We start from the raw sequence: 6,000 nt of genomic DNA, 5'->3' as shown, positions 1-6,000 counted from the left end.
GAAGCATGGAAAAGACGACTTGTCTTTGATTCAACTTGGAAGTCACTTGCACATAGAAGAATCTCTAAGGGCGCAGGAATGTGACAAGGGAAAAGGAAAAGAAGTTGCTGGACCCTCGGTTAATATGATCGAAGAGGGTGATAAGAACGATAACAATAGAAACAAAGGAAAGAAGCGTGCTTTCAAGAAGAACAAAGGCAGTTTCGGTTCTAACAAGAAACCGAAACTAGAATGTTGGAAGTGTGGAAAAACAGGCCACTTCAAGAGGGATTGTCGTTCAGGCAAAAAGCACGACAACACGAATGCAAGTGGTTCGGGAAAAGGGTCTAAGGACCAATCCCAAAATCAAGGTCAGAAATCAATTTGTGATTTGAATAGTCTTATTAAACATTCGGTTTCACTAATTTCTGAAGCATTTTATGTGCAGGATGATGCTATCGCGTGGTGGATTGATTCTGGCGCCACAACACATGTTTGCAAGGATCATTTCTGGTTCAAGACTTTTGTTCCAGTGGAAGATGGATCTGTCCCCTACATGGGAGATCATCACTTTAATCCTGTTGAAGGCAAAGGAAGCGTGGTGTTAGAATTCAGTTCTGGAAAGATTATTACTTTGTTTAATGTTTTATATGTTCCTAAACTACGTAAGAACTTAATTTCTGGTCCTGTATTGAATAAGCTTGGATACAAGCAAGTGTATGAATCCGATAAATATGTTTTATCGAAGTCTGGTGTGTTTGTAGGATTTGGATATTATAATAATGGTATGTTCATGATGAATTTGAATGGAGTTCCTAATGATTCTGGTTCTGTATTTATGTCCAATTCGAATGTTATTAAATCATCTTTATGGCATGCTCGTCTAGGACATGTACATTATAAAAGAATGCTTGAAATGTCTAAAGATGATTTAATTCCTGTTTTTGATGGAAATGTAGAAAAGTGTAAAACTTGCATGTTAACAAAGATCACTAGGCAACCTTTTAAAAGTATAACAAGGAAATCTGTCATACTTGAATTGATACATAGTGATTTATGTGATTTGCATGCTACTCCATCATTAGGGCATAAAAAGTATCTTGTCACTTTCATAGATGATGCATCCAGATTCTGCTATGTTTATTTGTTGCATGCTAAGGACGAAGCCTTAGATAAATTCAGAATCTATAAAACTGAAGTTGAATTGCAACAGAATGTGTTGATTAAAACATTACGTATGGATAGAGGTGGTGAATATTATGATCTTGTATTTTTCCAATCCGTAGGAATCATTCATGAGACTACGACACCTTATACACCTCAACAAAATGGTGTGGCTGAAAGGAAAAATAGAGTTCTTAAAGAAATGGTGAATGCCATGTTATCTTACTCTGGTTTGAGTGAAGGGTTTTGGGGAGAAGCCATGTTAACGGCTTGTTATTTGTTAAAAAGGGTTCCTAATAAAAGGAACAAGACTACCCCATATGAACTTTGGCATAAGAAACGACCCAATTTAACATTTCTACGTGTTTGGGGTTGCAGGGCCGTGGTTAGACTCCCGGACCCTAAAAAGAAAACTTTAGCTTACATCTTTGTTGGATATGCTGAGCATTCCAAGGCTTATAGGTTTTATGTTATAGAACCTAATGACTCGATTTCTATTAACACGATTATAGAATCGAGAGATGCCATATTTGATGAGAATTGTTTCTCTTCTATACCTAGACCAAAGCACTTTATACCAAATTCGGATGAATATCTAAAGGATGATCATTCGAATGATGTACCAAGTGAGACATTCGAACCTCGTAAAAGCAAAAGAGCTAGAAAACCTAAATCTTATGGGTCTGATTTTCAATTATATCTAGTTGAAGGATCAAAGGATCAGATTGATAATCAATATTATTATTGCTATAGTATAGAAGAGGATCCAAGAACGTATGATGAAGCTGTGAAATCTCGAGATTCTGCTTTTTGGAAAGAAGCAATTGATGAAGAGATTGGTTCTATCATGGAAAATAATACTTGGGTATTATCTGATTTACCACCAGGTTGCAAACCATTGGGTTGCAAATGGATCTTCAAAAGGAAGATGAAAGTCGATGGTACAATTGATAAGTTTAAAGCTAGATTGGTTATCCAAGGCTTTAGACAAAAGGAAGGAATTGATTACTTTGATACCTATGCTCCAGTTGCTCGTATCACCACTATTAGATTGTTGATTGCTTTAGCGGCTATTCACAATCTAGTGATTCATCAAATGAATGTCAAAACTGAAGTGTATATGAAGCAACCTGAAGGATTTGTAATGCCTGGTAATGAGCATAAGGTGTGTAAGCTAGTTAAGTCGTTGTATGGGCTGAAACAAGCTCCGAAGCAGTGGCATCAAAAGTTTGATGAGGTTGTTTTGTCTAGTGGTTTCATTCTGAACCAAGCTGACAAATGTGTATATAACAAATTTGATACATCTGGTAAATGAGTTATCATTTGTCTATATGTTGATGACATGTTGATCTTTGGCACCGACCAAAATCAAGTTGATAAGACGAAGAATTTTTTGTCATCAAAGTTCTCCATGAAGGATATGGGAGAAGCGGACGTTATTCTTGGTATTAAGATTAAACGGGAAAATAAGGGGATTGTAATTACGCAATCTCATTACATTGAGAAAATACTCAAGAAGTTTAATCATGAAAGTTGTTATCCGGTTAGTACTCTCATGGATCCAAGTGAAAAACTTATGCCAAATACAGGTAAACCTGTGGATCAGCTCGAATATTCAAGAGCTATAGGCTCTTTGATGTATGCTATGATTAGCACTAGACCGGATATTGCTTATGCGGTTGGAAAGTTGAGCAGATTTACTAGTAATCCTAGTAGACATCATTGGCATGCGATAACTAGGGTATTCAAGTACTTGAAGGGTACTATGAATTATGGATTATCATATGTGGGATTTCCTTCGGTGTTAGAGGGTTATTCGGATGCTAGTTGGATAAATAATGTTGAAGATTCATCCTCTACAAGTGGATGGGTGTTTTTGCTTGGGGGAGGTGCATCTCATGGGCTTCCAAAAAGCAAACATGTATAACTAGTTCTACAATGGAATCTGAATTTGTAGCATTATCTGCTGCTGGTAAAGAAGCGGAATGGCTAAGAAACTTGGTATATGAGATTCCAATATGGCCTAAACCGATATCACCAATTTCTATCCGTTGTGATAGTGCTGCTACATTGGCTAAAGCTTATAGTCAAATATACAATGGAAAGTCTAGACACTTGGGTGTTAAACATAGTATGATTAGGGATTTAATCATGAATGGGGTGATATCCATTGAGTTTGTTCGGTCGCAACAAAACTTAGCTGATCACTTGATGAAGGGGTTAACTAGAGACTTAGTGAAGAAGTCGGTAATTGGGATGGGATTAAAGTCCATCTAAATCTACTAGCTATGGTATACCCAATTCCCTTCTAATACAACGTTAGAAGCAGAATTCAATGTGGAAAGATCATAGTTAGAGATTGGAGCATTTGTATTTATCTTCCCAAGGTATGTGCTCAGACCTGCAAGTGATGGCTAGGTTGAAGTATATCTTCTTAATGGTTCTTTGAAAAATTGCAAATGCAGGTGCAAGATTAAAAGGATCACCTATGTGAGCATGAAGTTTTGCCGCTTTAAGAAGCTTGGACTTGGCTTCCTATATGCTTATTAATGGATAAGGACACATGGCTTGTAAAGTGTCAAGTATGAATAGTAGAGTGTTATAGAAACATATGTGTACAATATCTTCAGATATTCAAATGGGTTGACGGGTTCAAACATTATGACACCCCGATTCTCGAGTATTTGAAATGTGTATTTGTACTAAGATGAAAATTCAATCGCAAGACATTTTATTTTATGCATTTGTTTGATTGTTATATCTGTGTGTTATACACTTGTATATATTTTATATATATACTGAGTAGATCAAGGATTACACTAAAATGGGGGGGGATTTGTTGGTGATTTTAGTATCATCAATGGATTTTAGTAGTAGTGTGATTTATTGTAGGCCGATGCGATTATGCGCTAAGCTCGGAAACGAGTTAGGGTAGTGCGGAGTGCACGCTTGTTGAGCCAACGCATAATTGACCGCGATTAGATTGCGGGGTTCCAAGGGGCGGAGCCCTTGGCTGGGGTCCCGCTGAAACAAACTCCTTTATAAGGAGTCATTGGCCTCAGTTTTTACATACAGAAAACAAAAACCGAGATTTCTCTCTACATTCCTAGTCTGTTCTCATTTGCCTGAAGCAGATTGCTCTTGAAGAATTATCCCAACAAGGATTTCGTGAACCCAGGCAAGAATAGGGTCGAAATACTTTGTTCGGAAAGTGTACGAACACGATTCTTTCAAATTTTCCAGGATTATCATACCCAATCTCTAACAATAATTATATTAGAGGGGCAGACACGGCAGAGGGGTAAAGGGAGAAAAGTACTGAAAACAAAGCTTAGCTGCCCATGCTGATCACATATTCTCCTCCATCATCTTTTCGTCTGATGTGAACTATATATATTGTGGGCTTAACTAATTTTTTTATATATGTTTATATCACTCCCTTTGCTCAATGAAGACCACTTATTTAATTAGAGTATGTGTGTGTTAATTAGTTTGGGAAAAAAGTTTTGAAAACAAAAGTTTACATGGTTTCTGAAGTCCAAAGGGATATCTTCATGATAGTAATTGGTTATTGATGCTTATAAAAAAAATGGTTATTGATATGCTTAATTTAAAAAAAAAAATGGTCATTCATACGATCAAGGATGAAAATACAAGTCAAACGTCCTGACAAGAGTCAGCATGATAATGCTTTAGGCCTGACTCATTTTACACTCAAGCCTATAATATGTTATGAGACCTATGGAAATGACCATCATGTCCTATAGGTTAATGCATATATATATATATATGGTAAAAAATTAGAGTGAAGTTAAAATCATAGGAAACAACTCTAAAAGTTAAAGAAAATTACATCTGCTTATCATAATTTTAATTTATTGTGATTTTTCATATTGTGAATCTAAATATACTCTTAAGAATTGTGGGGAGCACCCAAACCAATCTATATCTATATCTATATCTATATCTATCTATATATATTAGAAAAGAACAACTTCTAGCATGACGTGTCGCTCTCACAAGCCAAGTTAGTGACGTGTCGCTCCGAGATTAATTCTCACTTAATTATTTACACGTCAGCTTTTCCACCTATTAATTATCATTTAATAATTTATACATCAGCTTTTCCACCTTGGCCCTATTTGCCACATTAAATTTTAGATTTGATTAGGATTTAGGTTGTTTATTTCTTGATTTAATCTTAATTTATTTTTAGAGCATTAATTAATTTTTATGGTATTTTTATTGAATTTTAGGATTTTTAATTAATTCAGAATTTTATGAGTTTTTATTGTGATTTGCTAGATTTTGATAGTTTTTATCTATATTTATTTAGTACCTTTTTAAATTTTAGATTTGATTAGGATTTAGGTTGTTTGTTTTTATGTATCTTTGTTAGATAGTTTCTGTTAAAAAAATCATCCTAAAAAATATTGTTTTTTATATAGAGTATCAATATCAATCTATATTAGAAAATAAAAAGGGTTAGAAGAGCAAAAAAACCTTCATACGTTCTCTATCTCCAAAATTCTCACACAATTTTCTCTATTTCTCCCTTCGCGTTAATTCTCATTAAAAAAATTCCACGTGTCATTCTCATAAAAAAATTATTTTTAAATTTTAGATTTGATTAGGATTTAGATTGTTTATTTCTTGATTTAATCTTAATTTATTTCTTATTTTTTTAGAGCATTAATTAATTTTTATGGTATTTTTATTGAATTTTCGGATTTTTAATTAATTCAGGATTTTATGAGTTTTTATTGTGATTTGCTAGATTTTGATAGTTTTTATCTATATTTATTTAGTACCTTAAATGAAGATTTTTTTCTAGAAGATTTTGTCACGTGTCACTCT

This window comes from Lotus japonicus, chromosome 1, assembly GCF_012489685.1.
Source record: "Lotus japonicus ecotype B-129 chromosome 1, LjGifu_v1.2".
Taxonomy (NCBI): Eukaryota; Viridiplantae; Streptophyta; class Magnoliopsida; order Fabales; family Fabaceae; genus Lotus; species Lotus japonicus.
This window is presented reverse-complemented; position numbering follows the sequence as displayed.